At 45.4% G+C, this 19,126-nt stretch overlaps 1 long non-coding RNA gene across 1 annotated transcript; it reads right to left on the minus strand.

The window, feature by feature from the left end:
- Positions 1 to 13,747: 13,747 nt before the first annotated feature.
- On the minus strand, positions 13,748 to 18,894 carry LOC113907482. The gene is made up of 3 exons (XR_003515210.1): positions 18,772 to 18,894; positions 14,684 to 14,890; positions 13,748 to 14,133 (listed from the first exon to the last, which is right to left on the minus strand). It is a non-coding gene; the product is annotated as an uncharacterized LOC113907482 (long non-coding RNA).
- Between the last annotated feature and the right edge of the window lie 232 nt (positions 18,895 to 19,126).

Consider the following 19,126-nt stretch of genomic DNA (forward strand, 5'->3'; position numbering starts at 1 on the left):
ACTGTGTCTATAAGTCCATTCTCTACCTCTGCATCTCTATTCCTGCCCTACAAATAGGTTAATCAGTACCATTTTTCTTGATTCCAAGTGCACAGATTAATACATGGTATCAATATTATTAACCGAAGTCATCCTGCTGTACATTAGATCTCTAGAACTTACTCATCTTGCATAATTGGAACTTCGTACCCCTAGACCATTGACCACATTTTTTCCTCCCCCACCCCTGGTAACTACCATCTTTTACTATTTCCATGAGTTTGACTATTTTAGGTTCCACATGTGAGTTCATGGCTTATTACCCTTAGCATAATGTCCTCATGACCTGCTTTGCCTAATAGAAAATGGTTAGGAGTGACATTTGGGGGTCCAGCTTCCACATTCATCCCCTGGGGACCCAGCACCATGCGGCAAAGATGCTGGTCCAGAATGCTGGAGGGAGAGAACACACAGAGAACCGAGACCCCCGTCTAAGAGCTACACCAATGGCCAGTTGTGTAAATGAAGTCCCCTCGGACATTCCGGCCCCAGCCGCATTCTCAGCAGATTGCAGCCGTATGAATGACCCTACCCCACAACCCCACAGAGAAGAGGTGTGCGGTCCTAGCACAGCCCTGGGAAAATCACAAAATTGTGAGCTAATAAACAGTTGCTGTTTAAGCCACTATCTCTTGTTTACAGCGAGAGATAACTGAAATAGTGCCTTTTAAACATCCATCCCCCAAGAAAGAGTTCTCCAGTCCAGTGGACTGGAACCTGAATTATGCAAATCAGTGATGCCCATTCCTGAGGTGGAGTAAAGGGGATGGCAGGGTGGGTGGGAGAACCCTTCTTATAGAAAGGAACAGAAGGACCAAACCTTTCATCCTTCAAAGTCCTGATATGTGTGTGCGGTTGTCCTGCAAGCCAGTAAAAGCAGTTCACATGAGCTGTTGAGTTTTTTATTGTATCAAAATACACATAACATAAAATTTACCCTTCTAACCATTTCAAGGTGTACATTTCAGCAACGTTAGGCACATTCACCATGCTGTGTGACCATCACCACTACTCACTGCCCCAACAGAAACCCCACAGTTATTAAGCAATCACTCCTCATTCTCTCTTCCCCTCAACCCAAGATAACTACTTACCTACTTTCTGTCTGTATGGATTTGCCCATTTGGGACATTTCATATAAATGGAAATATGCAATATAATGATCTTTTTTGTGTCTGGCTTCTGTCACTTAGAATGATGTTTTCAAGATTCAGCCATGTTGTAGCATGTATCATTACATCATTCCTTTTTATGGCTGTATAATACTCCTTTGCATGGATAGGCCACATTTTATTTATCTTTTCATCCGTTGATGGACATTTGGGTTGTTTCCACCTTTTAGCTTTATCATACAAATTTTGAACTAATTCAGTAGCTGTCAACCAAGGGTCCTTGTGATCCACCCTCAAGGGGACATTTGGTCCCGTGTGGAGACACTCCTGATTGTCAAAAATGAGGCAAGGTGCTACTAACATCTACTGAACAGAAGCCAGAGATACTGGTCAATGTCCCACGATTCACAGGAGAGCCCCACAAGAATGCTGCTGCTGTGACTATTCAGTTGCTCAGTCCTGTCTGACTCTCCATGATCCTAAGGACTGTAGCCCACCAGGCTTTTCTGTCCATGAGATTTTCCAGGCAAGAATACCAGAGTGGGTTACCAATTTCCTCCTCAAGGGGATCTTCCCAGTCCAGGGACTGAACCCACATCAACTGCATTGCAGGTGGATTCTTTACTGCTGAGCCATCAGGGAAGCCCTCACCACAAGAATACTCAAGACACAAATGTCCCCAGTGCTGTGGTAGAGAGACCCTGCTCTAATCCAACCTCTCCCAGCCACCATGGAGGTATGGGGACTATGCCACACTTTCCATTTAGTGTGGATTCTTTCAAAGCCCCCCTCCAATAAATGATCAACCTTCTCTCCTTCCCATCCCAGAATTCACAGCCTGGTGACCAGTTTAGAAATGTGAGATTCTTTTTTAACACCCACTATTTCCAAGAGGGAAATCAAAACAGAACCCTTGAAATCAATTTGCAGGAAAAAAAAAATAAAAGGATATTTCTGATGTTTTTCTAAGCTTTTCATCCTTTTTAAAAACAGGGGGGTCAAGTGGCAAGTGAAGAATAAAAGCAAGTGTTCAAAAGCACGAGCGACCAAAAGTCCACAGAAAATCAAAACAAACCCAGCTCTCAGTGTGCGTAATTACGGGTACAACCCAGTAATGAAAGCTTTATTGGTTTAATGTGATTCCATCAAGTACCAAAAAGCGGGAAGGAGTGGGAGAAAGAAAGAAAATGGATATGAAAGAGCAGAGGGAGGGAGGAGACATGAAAGAGGAATACGAGAGAGCAGAGAGGGTGAAACCAGGAGACACTGGTAATTAAGCTGCACGTTCCGGGTGTTGGACCAGTGTTTATTCAAAGGAGCAGCAGGAACAGACCTGAACACCTTCTCCAAAATGTGCACCTCTTCATTCAACCAACAGATCACCTGCCAGTGCTGTGTGCTTGACCCTGGTTTTGGTAGGGGGGATCCAGCAATGAATAAATTAGACAAAAATCCTGCTGCTTCCCCCTGGAGCTGACATTCAAGCAGGGAAAACAGCCATTCAATGAAATAGTAGGTGTGGGCCTTCCTGGCAGTTCAGTGGTTAGGACTGTGCTCTTCCACTGCTGGGGGCCCAGGTTTGATCCCTGATCAGGGAACTAAGATCCTAAAAGCCACATGGTATGGTCAAAAAAAAAAAAAACACAAAGAAAAGTAAAATACATTGTACCTTTGCAGAAAAAAAAAAAAAAAAAGCAGGGGGAGGGGACAGGAAGCACCAGGGATGGGGGAGATGCTAGAATTTTAGAGCAGGTGGCCAAGGAGGGGGTGATAATCTTTTTTTGACCATGCCACATGGCATGTGGAATCTAGTTGTCTGATTAGGGATCAAACTCATAACCCCTGCAGTGGAAGCACAGGGTCTTAACCCCTGGACCACCAGGGAAGTCCCAGGAAGGGGTGATAGATAGCAAAGATCTGAAGGAAGTGAAGGAGTAAGCCAAGGACAGATTTAGGGAAAGATCATTCCAGGTGGGGGGAAAGGATGTGCAAATGTCCTGGAGTAGGATGTGCCTGTGGAGGAAGAGTGAAGGGGTTAGTGTTGGGACAGAGCAGCGGGGAGGCCTGTGGGAGATGGGTCAGAGCCCAGGAGACCTCACTGGGCACAGGAAGGTCTTTGTTTTTCCCCTGAGTGAGAAGTGGGCCCTGGGTGGGGGCAGGGGGTTAGACATAAGATTACTCTCATAGGAATTAGTGTGAGGCACCAAGGGAGTGGCTGGTCCTGGGAGGGTCAGTTCCTCCAGGGTCAGTAAAAGCCCAGATATCATAGCATCAGGAAATAAAAACATGCTTAATACAGGGTGACCCACATCCAAGGACTGATCCACGCAGGAGTGTGGAGGTCTGGGTCTCCCATTTTCATTGCTGTATAGTATTCCTTAGCACAAATGTACCCAAATTCCCATTCTTCTTTAATGGATTTTGAGTCAATAGGCTTGTAGCAAAAATAATTTCTCCAAATGGCTAATAAACACATGAAATATTCTCAATATCATTAGTTTCCAGGGAAATTCTAGTTAAAACCAAAATGGGATACTGCTGCTGCTGCTAAGTCGCTTCAGTCACGTCCAACTCTGTGCGACCCCACAGATGGCAGCCCACCAGGCTCCCCCATCCCTGGGATCCTCCAGGCAAGAATACTGGAGTGGGTTGCCATTTCCTTCTCCAACCCATGAAAGTGAAAAGTGAAAGTGAAGTCACTCAGTCGTGTCCACCTTCTAGCAACCTCATAGACTGCAGCCTTCCAGGCTCCTCCGTCCATGGGATTTTCCAGGCAAGAGTACTAGAGTGGGTTGCCATTGCCTTCTCCAAAAATGAGATACTAATATATACCAACCAGAATGGCTAATGGTAAAAGTTGGAAAATACCAAGTGTTGGTGAGGATGTGGTCCCACAGTATTCCTCTTTCATCAAACCAAGCTGTGTGGTAACTGGGTTCCTGGATGAGAAAGTAACTGTGTTCCCCAAAACCAAAGGAAACCAAGAACCACAGCAATTGAGTACAGATTTTAAATCAACCAATTAGCTCTTCAGTATAAACACAGACAGCAGGCAAATTCACCAGCCCTCCCTCCTAAGCCCCTCATCCAGCCTGCTGTTCCCTGTTAAGGCTATAAACCCAACCATAGTTGAATGTTGTTGTTGTTGTTGTTGTTGTTAAGTTGCTAAGTTGTGTCGGACTCTCTGTGACCCCATGGACTCCAGCACACCCATCTCCCATAGTTCACTAAATTCATGTGCATTGCGTCAGTGGTGCTCTCTAACCATCTCATCCTCTGTTGCCTCCTTCTCCTCCTGCTCTCAATCTTTCCCAACATCAGGGTCTTTTGCACTGAGTCATCAGCTCTTTGCATCAGGTGGCCAAAGTCTTGGAGCTTCAGCTTCACCATCAGTCCTTTCAATGAATATTCAGGATTGGTTTCCTTTAGGATCGACTGGTTTGATCTCCTTGCAGGCCAAGGGACTCTGAAGTGTTTTCTCCAGCACAATTCAAAACCATTAATTCTTCAGCACTCAGCCTTCTTCATGATCCAACTCTCACATCCATACATGACTACTGGGAAAACTATAACTTTGACTAGACAGACCTTTTTGGCAAAGTGATGCCTCTGTGTTTGAATGTGCTGTCTAGGTTTGTCATAGCTTTCCTTTTAAGGAGCAAGTGTCTTTTAATTTCGTGGCTGCAGTCACCATCTGCAGTGATTTGGGAGCCCAAGAAAATAAAGTATGTCACTTCTCCTTTTTCCCTTCTATTTGCCATGAAGTGATAGAACCAGATGCCATGATCTTAGTGTTCTTCATGTTCAGTTTTAAGCCAGCTTTTTCATTCTCCTCTTCCACCCTCATCAAGAGGCTCTCAACACCAAACCAAAGGGGCAAAGATGGATATGCCATCTCTGACATAACTGTATGCTTGAACCTTGAGGCTGGAGAGCCAGCGGGCATGTGGATAGTCATCTTTCTTTGACATATTGCCTGAATGCAGGTCTGGTTGTTTTGATAGGCTTTCAAAAAATAAAAATTATAATCTAAAAGGTTACAGTGATGGATATTGAAATCCAAACCCTAAAAGCCTTCTGACTATGGTGTTCCAGGTGGCTCCAAGATATTTTTTTTTCCTTCTTTTTAATCTAAATCATGTTCTCAGACAGCACAGAGCCTGGTATAAATTCTCTTCTGCACTAATCTTTTATATACTTTTATGCTTGTCTGAGATGATTGAACATGACTCATTCATGGTTCTGTTTTCCACCACCGCTGGTCTCTTCCAGTCGGCAACATCTGGTTTTTTGCAGTAAAAGTTTCCCTTAGTCTGTCACATAACTCTGCGGTGTTCTGAGGAGAAGAGGAGTCTACACCAGGGGCTGGTCAAGTGCCAGGAACTGCCATGGACGATAGCAGGGCCGGGATCATCTCTACTATTTATCGATGGTGATATGAAACTGAAAGTCGGCTGAATAAAAACTGTCAGCTCTACAGTGTAGACTGATAGATTTCAACCTTTTATGTATATATAGAGAGAGAGTTTTTGCTGCAAATCCTTTTTTTCAAACAAAATTTCAATAAAATTGTGAAGAGTTCCTGTTCTAGGGGAGACACACCCTCCCCTTCACTCTCAAGACAAGTCATGAAGCCCCTTCTCTGAGACGCCAGTGTTCCCAAGAGATTCTCAAAAGCCACTGTGCAAAGCAGGTTCATACCATAGTTCTGGTTACCATAGGTTATCGCCAGGTGATCTTGATTTTTTCCCCCTGCTTTTTCTATATTTTAAATGCTCTACAATGAACATTTATAACTCCATCATCATAAAATAAATTGGAACATCTTAAAGAAAACTGGTATCGTTTGATACTCCTTAAACATACCCCATAAAGCATCAAGTCAGTCTCTGGCAATCAGTCTTTAAGTATAATAACCAAGTGGTAAATACATGCCAGGTACTGTTCTTGGCATAGAAGATACAGTGGTTAATACTGAGAGAGCAGCTGACTTCAAAGGTCTGACAGTTTAACAGCAGGAAGACAGATGCAGGAGGCTTCTGCCCAGCATCACTCCCCAGCAACTCACTTGAAGAATTCCCTGTGAGTTGGAATCCTCTGGGTCTAGAGACCCTAGTACTCAGAGAGAGGCTCAGTAATAATCCCAGGACTCAACAGTAATCCCACTCAACTCAAATCTATGGCTGCTTCCTGGTCACTTTGTGGAATTCACACCAGTCCTCCAGAAGGCAGAGCAATCAGCATGCTGGCATGGGTCACTGACCTTGATCATCATCAGGAGACTGGACTGTAGCACAATGGAATTTTTATGTTTTTTGTTTTTGTTTTTTATTCACTAAGTTGTATCCAATTCTTGTGACCCCATGGACAGTATAACCCGTCAGGCTCTTCTGTCCATGTGATTCTCCAGGCCAACAATACTGGAGGAGGTTGCCACTTCCTCCTCCAAGGGATCTTCTAGACACAGGGATTGAACCCATGCCTCCTGCATTGGCAGGTGGATTCTTTTATCTCTGAGCCACTGGGGAAGCCCAACACAATGGAGATAGGGAGGTAATTGCTTGTGTTTGGCAGTTTGCTAGGGCATCTCCTGTTGTCCCCATGCCTAGGAGTAACTGAACATGGATAATACAGCCACCCCGGCCTGATAAGGATGGGGTCACCGTGGGCTCAGACTCCTCCAGGATGAGGATCTGAGTCACCCCACCAGGCCAGTTGCTCAGACCAGAAGAGGGAGAGGGGAACCCGGAATGAATAGTGAGTGGGAGGAAGATGATGAGTGTTTGACATGGAAATACTCATGCATGTGATGGTTGATGACATGGAAACACTTGTCCATGGGATGGTTGATAACATGAAACCATCTGCAACAGTGGGGGCTCTCATCCAGCCCACTTCCCCTCCTCTTAGAAATGTCTTCAGGAATTGGTGACCAGAGTCCTGGAGATACTCCACCTAGATGAAATGAATGTATGTGAGAAGCAAATGGCTCTAAAGGGTGGATTGTAGCAGACAATGTTGGTGTCCTATCTGAACCCTCCTAGCTGGACTGTGCACCCATTCCCCCAGCTGCACTGTTGTTGGCTGAATATAACTCAGAGCTGACTCATTCTCCATATAATTGGCCAAAATGGAACCGCCTCTTCCAGGAGGCTAAGCTATCCTTCTGTAGGGGAGGCTGGCATGGTGGTACAAAAGCCCATAATGGGGTACCAATTCCATGGAGCAACTTACGTTCCAGATCATGAACTCCTTATTGCAAAATTCAGAGTTAAATTGAAGAAAGTAGGGAAAACCACTAGGCCATCCAGGTATGACCTAAATCAAAACCCTGATGATTATACAGTGAAAGTGACAAATAGATTCAAGGGATTAGATCCGATAGAGTGCCTGAAGAACTATGGACAGAGGTTCGTAACATTGTACAGGACAGTGATCAAGATCATCCCCAAGAAGAAGAAATGCAAAAAAGCAAAATGGTTTTCTGAGAAGACCTTACAAATAGCTGAGAAAAGAAGAGAAGCTAAAGGCAAAGGAACAAAGGAAAGATATACCCATCTGAATGCAGAGCTCCAAAGAATAGCAAGGAGAGATAAGAAAGGCTTCCTCAGTGATCAATGTAAAGAAGTAGAGGAAAACAATAGAATGAAAAAGACTAGAGATCTCTGCAAGAAAATGAGAGATGACAAGGGAGCATTTCATGCAAAGATGGACACAATAAAGAATACAATACACAACAAAGAAGAGAAACAGAACGGACCTAACAAAAGCAGAAGCAATTAAGAAGAGGTCCAAGAACACACAGAAAAACTATACAGAACAGATCTTATTGACCCAGGTAACCACAATAGTGTGATCACTCACCTAGAGTCACACATCCTGGAGTGCGCAGTGAAGTGGGCCTCAGGAACTATCACTACAAGCAAAGCTAGTGGAAGTGATGGAACTTCAGCTGAGCTATTCAAATCCTAAAAGATGATGCTGTGAAAGTGCTGCACTCAAAATGCCAGCAAATATGGAAAACTCAGCAGTGGCCACAGGACTGGAAAAGGTCAGTTTTCATTCTAATCTCAAAGAAGGGCAATGCCAAAGAATGTTCAAACTACCGCACAATTACACTCATTTTACATGCTAGCAAAGTAATGCTCAAAATTCTCCAAGCTAGGCTTCAACAGTACTTGAACTGAGAACTTCCAGATGTTCAAGTTGGATTTAGAAAAGGGAGATGAACCAGAGATCAAATATCCAATATCTGTTGGATCATAGAAAAAGCAAGAGAATTCCAGAAAAACATCTATTTCTGCTTCATTGACTATGTTAAAGCCTTTGATTGTGTGAATCTCAACAAACTGTGAAAAATTCTTAAAGAAATGGGAATATCAGACCACTTTACCTGCCTTCTGAGAAACCTGTATGCAGGTCAAGAAGCAACAGTTAGAACTGGACATGGAACAATGAAATGGTCCAAAATTGGGAAAGGATTACATCAAGGCTGTATATTGTAACCCTGCTTATTTAATTTATATGAAGAGTACATCATGCGAAATGCCAGGCTGGATGAAGCTGAAATCAAGATTGCCAGGAGAAATATCAATAACCTCAGATATGCAGATGACACCACCCTTACGGTAGAAAGCGAAGAGGAACTAAAGAGCCTTGTGATAAAAGTAAAAGAGGAGAGTGAAAAAGATGGCTTAAAACTCAACATTCAAAAAGCTAAGATCAAAGCATCCAGTCCCATCACTTCATGACAAGTAGATGGGGGAAAAATGGAAACAGTGACAAGAGTTTATTTTCTTGGGCTCCAAAATCACTGCAGATGGTGACCGCAGCCATGAAACTAAAAGACGCTTGCTCCTTGGAAGAAAAGCTATGACAAACCTAGACTGCATATTAAAAAGCAGAGACGGTACTTTGCCAACAAAGATTCTTCTAGTCAAAGCTATGGTTTTTCCAGTAGTCATCTATGGATGTGAGAGTTGAACCATCAAGAAGAATGATTGCCAAAGAACTGATGCTTTTGAACTGTGCTGCTAGAGAAGACTCGAGAGTCCCTTGGAATGCAAGGAGATCAAACCAGTCAATCCTAAAGGAAATCAGTCCTGAATATTCATTGGAAGGATTGATCTGAAGCTCCAATATTTTCGCCACTTGATGTGAAGAACCGACTCATTGAAAAAGACCCTGATGATGAGAAAGATTGAAGGCAGGAGGAGAAGGGAATGACAGAGGACAAGATGGTTTTAGACAGAGGACAAGATGGTTTTATGCCATCACCAACTCAATGGACATGAGTTGAGCAAGCTCCAGGAGATGATGAAGGACAGGGAGCCTGGTGTGCTGCAGTCCATGGGGTTGCAAAGAGTCGGATACGACTGAGTGACTGAACAACAATTGAGGTTTCTTTTTTCAAACATGTATCCAGTTGAAAAGACTTTCCTTTCCTAATGGAATTGGGGCATTTGCTAAAAATTGTGTCTGTGTGAACTTGGCTTCTGTTGCATTGATCTATTTGTCTATCCCTGAGGTCATACTCTTGCTTAGATTTTTTTCCCCCTGACTTACCATCTTTCCCTCATGCCTCATCTCCTAAGAGAACTCTCTTAATAAATTGGTTGGCTAACATTCCCATCACAGGCTCCATTTTCAGGGAACGAGATTTAAGATTGCAACAGACATGCAGGTTAATTGTTAAATGAGATACTTCCAGGTGCTAATCAGTACTAGGAATAAGTTAAATATGGTAATACTGCAGTAAAGGACTGGCTTGCCTGTGGAAAGCTAGTTTAGCAAAGGTGTCTCTGAGAAAGTGACATTTAAGTCAAGTCCTGAGTCATGACAACATAAGTGGATGGTTGAAAGGCAAGGAAAATAATCACTAGAGCCAAGATGGTCTAGGAACTGAGAGGGAAGAGTGTTGAATGTTGATCTTCAATGTCATGACTGAAGCCAGAAGCATGATGGTCAGAGAAATGGTAGAAACTGGGGCAGAGAAGAAGTTGCCAAGCCAGGAAAGAGTTTATTGAAAAGCCCTTCATATTAGCTGGGAGTTTTGATGAGGGAAGGAGTAGAGATCATTTCAAAGTGTCAGTTGTGTGGGAGGGAGGCTCAAGATGGAGGAGATTTATGTATACATATAGCTGATTCACATTGTACAACAGACAACACAACATTGTAAAGCAATTATCCTCCAACTAAAAAAAAACTTTTTTTAAATGTTTTTAAGTGTCAGTGGAAAGCAAAGAGTACACCCACCACATCTGCAGGTACTGAGTTCTTCAGGAGCTGGGAGAAACCCACAATCTCCCTGAAGAGGGCTGTAGGGGAAGGTGTCCTTAGGGACAAGATATACAGCCAAGATGCATATGGAGAAAGAATATGATCAGAATTTGAACTTGAACATGTAGCAAAATCAAATGGAGGACTTGTTAAAACACAGATTTCTAGGTCCCACCCCAGGGTTTCTGATTCAGAAGGCTTGAGGTAGGGACCCAAGAATGTGTATTTCTAATAAGTTCCCAGGTGACACTGATGATGGGAGACCAGGGACCACTCTTTGAGACCCACTGGCTCAGACAATACCAAGTCAGGAGACAGATAGTGGCTCAGCATTGGCAAGACCATGGACTGCTTTTGTTAATAAAGTTTTATTGGCACACAGCCATGCCCATTTGCTCACATGTCATCTGCAGCTGCTTTCCGGGTTCAGGGGCCGAGATGAGTAGTTGCAACAGAGGCTGTGTGATTTGCAGAGCCAAATATATTTATTAATACAACTCTGGCTCTTCATAGAAAAAGTTGGCTGATCTCCATTCTGTTTTATCACTAGACTTCTGGAGTTTCTTGATGGCGTGCCTAGGGGAGTTCAAGGCGACAAAGTACCCCAGATAAGGGTCATGATCTTTCGTAACCTAGTCTTTCCTGTTCTCTTCGAAACGGTAGGTCTGTGCTCTTAAAGATTATTCAACTATCTTTTTTAGCGACCTTCCAGTTAGAACTGGGGGCTTCTCTGGTTGGCTCAGTTGGTAAAGAATCTGCCTGCAATGCAGGAGACCACCTGCAATGCAGGAGACCAGGGCTCAATCCCTGGGTCACGAAGATCCCCTGGAGCAGGAAATGGCAGCCCACTCTAGTATGCTTGCCTGAGAGATCCCATAGATAAAGGAGCCTGGCAGGCTCCAGTCCATGGAGTCGCAAGAGTTGAACAAAACTGAGCGACTAACACTCACTCACTCAGTTGGAACTGAGATATTTGTTTTCGACCCACCAAGGTAATGATGTGGATTTTTAATAGAAGTATCTATGGGCCCATCAGACATGAGTCTTTACAAAACTCTAAGATGTAAAGAAATGCCTCTATAGAGAGAGTTGAACACATCGAGGTGGGGGGCTTCCCTCTTGACCCACTCTGGACCACCATCTGAACTGCTATCAATTCATAATGAAGACTTTAGGTGCCTGGAGCAAAATGAGAAGAGAAAGAAAATTTTTCTTTTTAAAATGAAGCTAACCATGCTTATTGTCCTTTCTTCTGAAAGCTTTTTCCAAATTTTTTGGTGTTAAAAATGTACTTTCTTTTAAAAAAAAAATGAACAAATGGTGATTTTTAAACAGCAGCTATTTTTAAATTTTTCTAGTACCTGCCAAACAGAGAAGGCAATGGCACCCCACTCCAGTACTCTTTCCTGGAAAATCCCATGGACAGAGGAGCCTGGAAGGCTGCGGTCCATGGGGTCGCTGAGGGTCGGACATGACTGAGCGACTTCACTTTCACTTTTCACTTTCATGCATTGGAGAAGGAAATGGCAACCCACTCCAGTGTTCTTGCCTGGAGAATCCCAGGGACGGGGGAGCCTGGCGGGCTGCCGTCTATGGGGTCACACAGAGTCGGACACAACTGAAGCGACTTAGCAGCAGCAGTACCTGCCAAAACAAAGAGTGGACACCTAACACTAGTCCAGGGCTCAGATGGCAAGGAATCTGCATGCAAGGCAGGAGACCCAGGTTCAATTCCTGGGTTAGGAAGAGCCCCTGGAGAAAGGAATGGCTACCCACTCCAGTATTCTTGCCTGGAGAACCCAAGGATAGCGGAGCCTGGTGCGCTACAGTCCATGGGGTCACAAAGAGTCAGACACTATTGAGTAATGGACACTTTCACATTAGTGCATCTGATTTTTCAGAAATTCCACTGATCTGTAAAATACCAAAGCGTGGGAAACAGTGTACTAAGATACTATAGCAGAACTGCAGTGCATGTCACCTCCTTTGCCCACACCCTAGAACATTACATTGAGTGGGATTCTACGGTCTGTCGGATCTCACAGGAAAGTGTGCAATGATCGATTGATTAGTGCTGTCTGCACAGGTGCAGGAAGTCAGCCTGAAGCCTGGGCTGCCTTCACCTGCCACCTTTAAACGAACACCATTATCAGCAAAAACACATTTCTAGATCTGATCTTGAGACCCAAGAGGTTCCATGAGCACAAAGCGTACAGCTTGCTCATAAACATGCCCTAAGACAATAAGAGGGAAATTGGGTGTAGGCACTAATACCCCCCACAGCTCATTTAAAGACCCCAGAGATGGCCTCAAAAAATAGAAGCAATCGAGTTATCATAAAGTAGATCCCACTTCCCCAGAGGAACAATGTTATACTTGGTGCACCCGGCCAATGACTGGGTCCCAAGCAAACCAGAACAGGACACAAAGTGGAACCATACATACACAATGATAACGGAAATAACATCTAAGATCTTTTTAACTCCCACCCTCACTGCTCTGCCAAAGAACCAAGTTTTGCCCCATTAGGAACGATGCTGCCCTCTTTCCATGAGCATGCACAGACTAGACTAGGTCACGAGCAATTTATAAGAATCTGCCTCCTTCAGGGAGAGACACGGATGACTGAGAGTCAGGGAAGGGAGGGAGATTCTCTTTATTTATCTTTGGAGCCCTTTAAACTCTCTACATATATTGCCTATTCACTAATAAGTTTCCAAAACTTAAAACCATCACCACTATCATTTCATAAGAATGTTTTCTAACCATGAAAAATAAAAGGACACCATCACAGAATATAAGATCATCTTTTTCCACAAAGAAGGGGTGGCAACTTAACACGGACTAAGAAATAAAACATGCAGTACAGTTTCATGTTTTGTCCAAATGCAAAAATAGAAACTTTCATTTTGCAATATACATTACATATAATTGTCTTAATAGAAGGTTGTTTTATGGGGGGAACACTTTGGTGATATATTTTGAAGTTAAACTCACCTAATTTCTTCCAGCCAATTATTTTCATATTGTTGACTGAAAAGCCGCTTTCCCCTATGAATGTAGAAAACACCCACAGCACCTTCACTGATCTTTCAGATCTTAACTATTTTGGGCAAAGCCAGAAAAATTCAGGAACCAGGCCTATAGGTTTCTGGCTATTTCTCCTGACTTCTCACTGCAGTCATTTAGAAAAAACAGCTACAGGTGTGAGTCGGAGAAGGTAATGGCACCCCACTCCAGTACTCTTGCCTGGAAAATCCCATGGATGGAGGAGCCTGGTAGGCTATAGTCCATGGGCTTGCTAAGAGCTGGGCACAACTGAAGCGACTTAGCAGCAGCAGCACAGGTGTGAGTTCCAACCAGCAAGTGTTACAAATGAATACACAATTTTTCAACTAAATAGTCTATTTAAAAAAAAAAAAACTAACCTACTAGCAGGCACTTTAAAGCCTATGAAAGTCTAAAAAGAGCCACATGAAGTACATCCTATTGGACCCACTTCCCAAAGGAGACAATGAAAGCTCAGAGCAGTTAAGTGACTTGCCCAGGAACACACAGCATGAAAGCAATAAAGAAAAATTCAAACCCCGCTCAGCCAGACAGCCAGGCTTACTCACTCAGAATGCATGTAGCTGGTGTTCACTCATGGCTGGCTCCCTTCTTGAACTTCTACTCCCAGTGGGTCCTGCCAGGAGTCTGCCAACTGAGGGAGAGAGCAGTCAAGACACACAGGCCTGGAACTGTTGGGGCTGGGAGTAGGGTTGGACACTGGCCCTCGGACTTGGCACTGCTTCCAGCACATGGCCGGAGTCCAGTTGGGCTTCTCCATAAATACAATCCCCAGTCAGGCCCCCTGGTCCAGGTACAAGTGAACTTCAACCTAAAGGAACGACTTGGGAGACACTAGGCCCCACGGGCTTGAAGAGCAGAAAAGGCCTCTGAGGATACATGCCTTCAAAACCCACTAGGCCAGGCCCCGTGTACCACTCCCTCCTCCCAGCCCCAAGCCTGGAAACCATTTCTTAAATATTCAAACATGGCCTCTAAGCTGGGAGATTAACCGAGACGCAGCCTTCTTATCGCAGGTAGGACTTTCAGAGGCCCTCCTGGTAGAACCGTAACAGGATCCCTCCAGGAGGGGAACTAATCACCCTGAAAGCTTCTGAGCGTGGAGGGGAGGCAGGAGCAGAGAGTCTGCCCAACCCAGGCCAGCCTCATCCCCGCAGTGACCCACATACAGGGAAGAAACCTACCTGCTGCAAGACTGGGCCCCAGCCTCCCCGAATGTGCAGAACCCAGAGCTGTGGACATGAGACACAAGCGATAACCAGGCCCATTTCATAGATGGGGTTCATCGAGTCACACTCAGAAAGCCCTCCAGGGCCCAGGACACCCAGGGTCCTCTTGCAGTTGTCCTAACCAGCATAGCCGGCCCATCTGAAGGATGCTCCACGTGCATGCTGGAAGCAGAAGGTTACAGTCAGGAGTTCTGTGAGTCAGTAGCTTGAATTCAGCCTCAGCAATTGTTCTCCTGGTGGTTTTTTGTTGTTGTTTTTTTTTTTAACAGCCCAGATTGTGGGCATTCTTTGAAAGCCCACATGCTTGGGATATCATGCAATGCAGGTAACTGAAAGAATTTGAACTTTAGAACCCCAAAGACCTGGGGAAGGGTCTCAACGCCTTAGGAACTGACTAGCTTCAGGTGCTTGATTAAGTCACGTGACTGCTTGGCCCCTATCCTCATCTCCTGAGTTAAAGTGAGAAAGGACCCCTACCAACGAGGCTGCTCCAAGGATTAAAAGAAACAAACAATTGTAAATCAAATGCATGGCCTTGCTGAAGGGCAGGGTGGCTGATGAAACTGACACAGGGGTCATTTTCAGGCAGGTCCCCTCTACCGGATTGTGAGTCCTGCTAAGGCAGGGTCTGGTGCTCAGTGAATTCTAATTGAAGGAAATCAACACAGAGGTATTTACAACTGCCTTTCTCATCTTCTGTTGCCAACAGCAGAATAAACATTCTCTTCAGGGGAGCCAGGAGAATAGATACTCACCCGGGCGTTGCCCTTCAGAAGCCAGTGGCATCATGGAACCTAAGCTGCTATTCTAATCAATACCTCTTTTTTTTTTTAACTCAAAAGATCTAAAGCCTGTATTTTTCCTATGTCCGTCTTCTTTAAAAGTTCTTTTTAGTTGCAGGATAATTACAATATTGTGTTGGTCTCTGCCATACATCAACAAGGATCAGCCATAGGTATACATATGTCCCCTCCCTCCTGAGACTCCCACCCCCCTCCCACCTCATCCCACCCCTCTAAGTTGTCACAGAGCCCTGGTTTGAATTCCTTGAGTCATACAGCAAATTCCCGCTGGCCATCTATTTTACAAATGCTAGTGTGTATGTTCGGAGAAGGCAATGGCACCCCACTCCAGTACTTTTGCCTAGAAAATCCCATGGACAGAGGAGCCTGGTAGGCTGCAGTCCATGGGGTCGCTAGAGTCGGACACGACTGAGCGACTTCACTTTCAATTTTCACTTTCATGCACTGGAGAAGGAAATGGCAACCCACTCCAGTGTTCTTGCCTGGAGAATCCCAGGGACGGGGAAGCCTAGTGGGCTGCCATCTATGAGGTCGCACAGAGTCGGACACTACTGAAGCGACCTAGCAGCAGCAGCAGCAGCAGCAGTGTATATGTTTCCATGCTACTCTCTCCATTTGTACCACCCTCTCCTTCCTTGGGCTTCCCTGGTGGCTCAGCTGGTAAAGAATCCACCTGCAATGAGGGAGATGTGGGTTTGATCCCTGGGTTGGGAAGATCCCCTGGAGAAGGGAAAGGTACCCACTCCAGCATTCTGGCCTGGAGAATTCCACGGACTGTATAGTCCACGGGGTCGCAAAGAGTCAGACACGACTGAGCGACTTTCACTTTTTCCTTCCTAAGCAACCCTCGCTGTGTCCGTAAGTCTGTTCTCTATGTCTGCGTCTCCATTGCATCTTTTTTTAACTTTTTATTTTGTATTGGGGTATAGCCAATTTAAAATGTGATTGTCTCAATTAAACAGCAAAGGGACTCAGCCATACATATACATATATGCATTCTGCCCCAAACTCCCCTCCCATAATCAATACCTTCTATCACAAGAGGTACACAGGGGCCATGTGGCCTGGTTTTTTTCATAATAATCCCCAATTTCCCAATGAAACAGACACTGTGTCATCTCCACGAGTTTGCCCAAGCCCTCTCCTGCTCTGGGAGTCTAGCCCATCCTTCCAGACTCAGTTCAGGTGCTTCCTGTCCAGTGAAGCCTCCCTACAGAGGAGGGAACCTCCCTCTGGCTCCGGACATGCTGACCTTCTCTGCTCTGGGCTGAGACACAAGTTCCAGACACACAGACCTGGTTCCCATCTGCTCTGGGTGACTGGGCAAACCACTTGATGTCCCAGAGGCTTGAGATTCCTGAAAAAATTCCCTAGAGCTACTGTAGACCTTAAACAAAAATATGTAAAGCACAAGACCTGGTACCTTAGGTACTCCTTCGATTAATGGGAGTTGTTCTTTTTACTGTGGACAAGGCCCATTTTCTCCAACTAAACACCCACCCCCCAACAGACACACACAGGTGCACCCCTCTAAACACAGGGGGTGCTCTGCTTGCCCTGGTTGGTAAATGGCTGGTGATGTAAGACAGCAGACAATGAATATCACACGCTCTCTCTCTCAAGAACCTACTATGTGCAAGAATCACACAAGGAGAAAAACAGGAATAAAGGAATGAGTTGGGGTCTGGACATGAGGGAGGCCGATTTGCAGGGAGAACAGGATTTGTCAGCTTCAGGGAACAGGACCAAGCTCTGAATCACCAATCTACAGAACTTCCTTGAGTCCCAGTCTTCCTCATTTGTAAGCATGTTCTAGGATCCACACCGTGTGAGCATTAAACATCCCGCATAAAGATCTAACATAGAGAAAATGTAAAAAATGTTAGTATTTATAAATGTGCTTGTTATTAGTGGTAATAAACCCCGGGAGGTATTATCACTGTGTACCTTGAAGTCAAGGGAGGAAAAAAGTGATGAAAGGAACCCGGGGCTTTGGGCTGTCCTTCTGTCTTCAAACAGAGCAAGGACCTGGGCTGGGACAAGTTGTGTGTGCTCAGTTAGGGTGTGCTCAACTGCAGGTCACAGACTAGATCGCCTTAAACAACCAAGTACAATTTCCCACCTAACAAGCCCAGAGCAGACTGCCGGGGTTCGCGAGCTCAGGGAGGCCAAAGTTCTGGATCAATATCACTGCAACTCTCTAGTCCTCCATTCCTAGACTCAGCTCCATGGTAGCCCTCGTCTGCCAGCCTCCAAAGCATTGGGGAGGGGGGGGGTGGGGAGGAAGGGACATTTCCCGGAACCCCTCACAGTCCCAGAGCTGCCATCAGGTCCCGCTGACCAGAGGTGGGTCACGTCGGTACCCAGAAGCCAAGGATACCTAGGCAACGGGACTGGGTTTACCGTGACTACTCAGAGTCTCGCGATGTTTCATCCCTGGGGCTGGGCCCAGCTTCCCTGCAAACTTGACACGCCCCTTTTTTTCCCGCAAGTGATGAGGTTCTGTTAGCAGGAGCATCAAGGAAGAGGCTGGCAGTGCCCAACACCTGGATGTACACATGGAAAGAGCAAAAGGCGGGGGCAGAGAGGATCCTGTCCCCAGTGCCCCCAGGAACTAAAGGTCAGTCAGAGCCTCAGGTGAGACTTATAAGATGCTTACTGTGTTCCAGGTCCACATGCCTGACACAGTAGAGGGTACAGGAAACCTGACTCCTGCCCGTAAAAGGACAATAAGGTCAAGTCACAGCTACAAGACACACACACAGCTGTCTAAAGAGTGGACGCTTCGATGGCTCCAGGCTGGTTGATTCTGTAGGCCTCAGTGTCCCGGGTCTGCAGAGTAAGGCCAGGGTGCCAGAAGAGGCAAGGGGGTCAGCCAGTGCCAGTGCAGAGAGGGTCAGTGAGCCCAGCCAAGAACCTGTTCCCTACACTTAGAACACTTACTTCTATGAAATGTCAGGGTTTGCCCCGGATGCTGGGCACAGAGGGAGGAGCCCTCGGCCCTGTCCTTCATGAGCTCACAGCCTTCCTGCACCTCACTCATTTCTGTACCCCAAGTACATAAAACAGCAACAGTAAATGTGTATCATTTGCTGTAAACCAAGCCCCACTTTGAGCACTTCACAGTGCTCAAATCTCAGTTGGTATAATCTCAGTTGGTCAGACAACCACCCTATGAGGAGGTACAGTTAAGGTCCACATGTAATAAATGAGGAAACTGAGGCAGAAGACATTACATACCTAGAAAAGCAGTGGGATGAGAGCGGTGTGAGTGAGAAGCAGGAATTCTAGTTCCAGTCTTGGCTCAGCCACAGACGTTCTGTGTGAGCCAGGAAAGCTCTCTCTGGACCTCAGCTTTCCTGCCTGTAAAAGGAATGATGCTCCATGAGCCAGAAGGTTCTGAGCAGGGGTTCTTGAACTTTGCTGCCCAGTAGAAACACCTGGGATCTTCCAAAACTCTGATACCCTCATCAGATCACAGGTCAATTAAGTCAGGAAGTCTGGGCATGAGAGCCAGGAATCTGCGATTTCTTGTTTTGCTTCATTTTTAAGTCATCAGGTGATTCCTACTTGCAGCCAAGTCTGGGGACAAGGA

The sequence above is a fragment of the Bos indicus x Bos taurus genome, chromosome 17, assembly GCF_003369695.1.
Source record: "Bos indicus x Bos taurus breed Angus x Brahman F1 hybrid chromosome 17, Bos_hybrid_MaternalHap_v2.0, whole genome shotgun sequence".
NCBI classification, from domain to species: domain Eukaryota; kingdom Metazoa; phylum Chordata; class Mammalia; order Artiodactyla; family Bovidae; genus Bos; species Bos indicus x Bos taurus.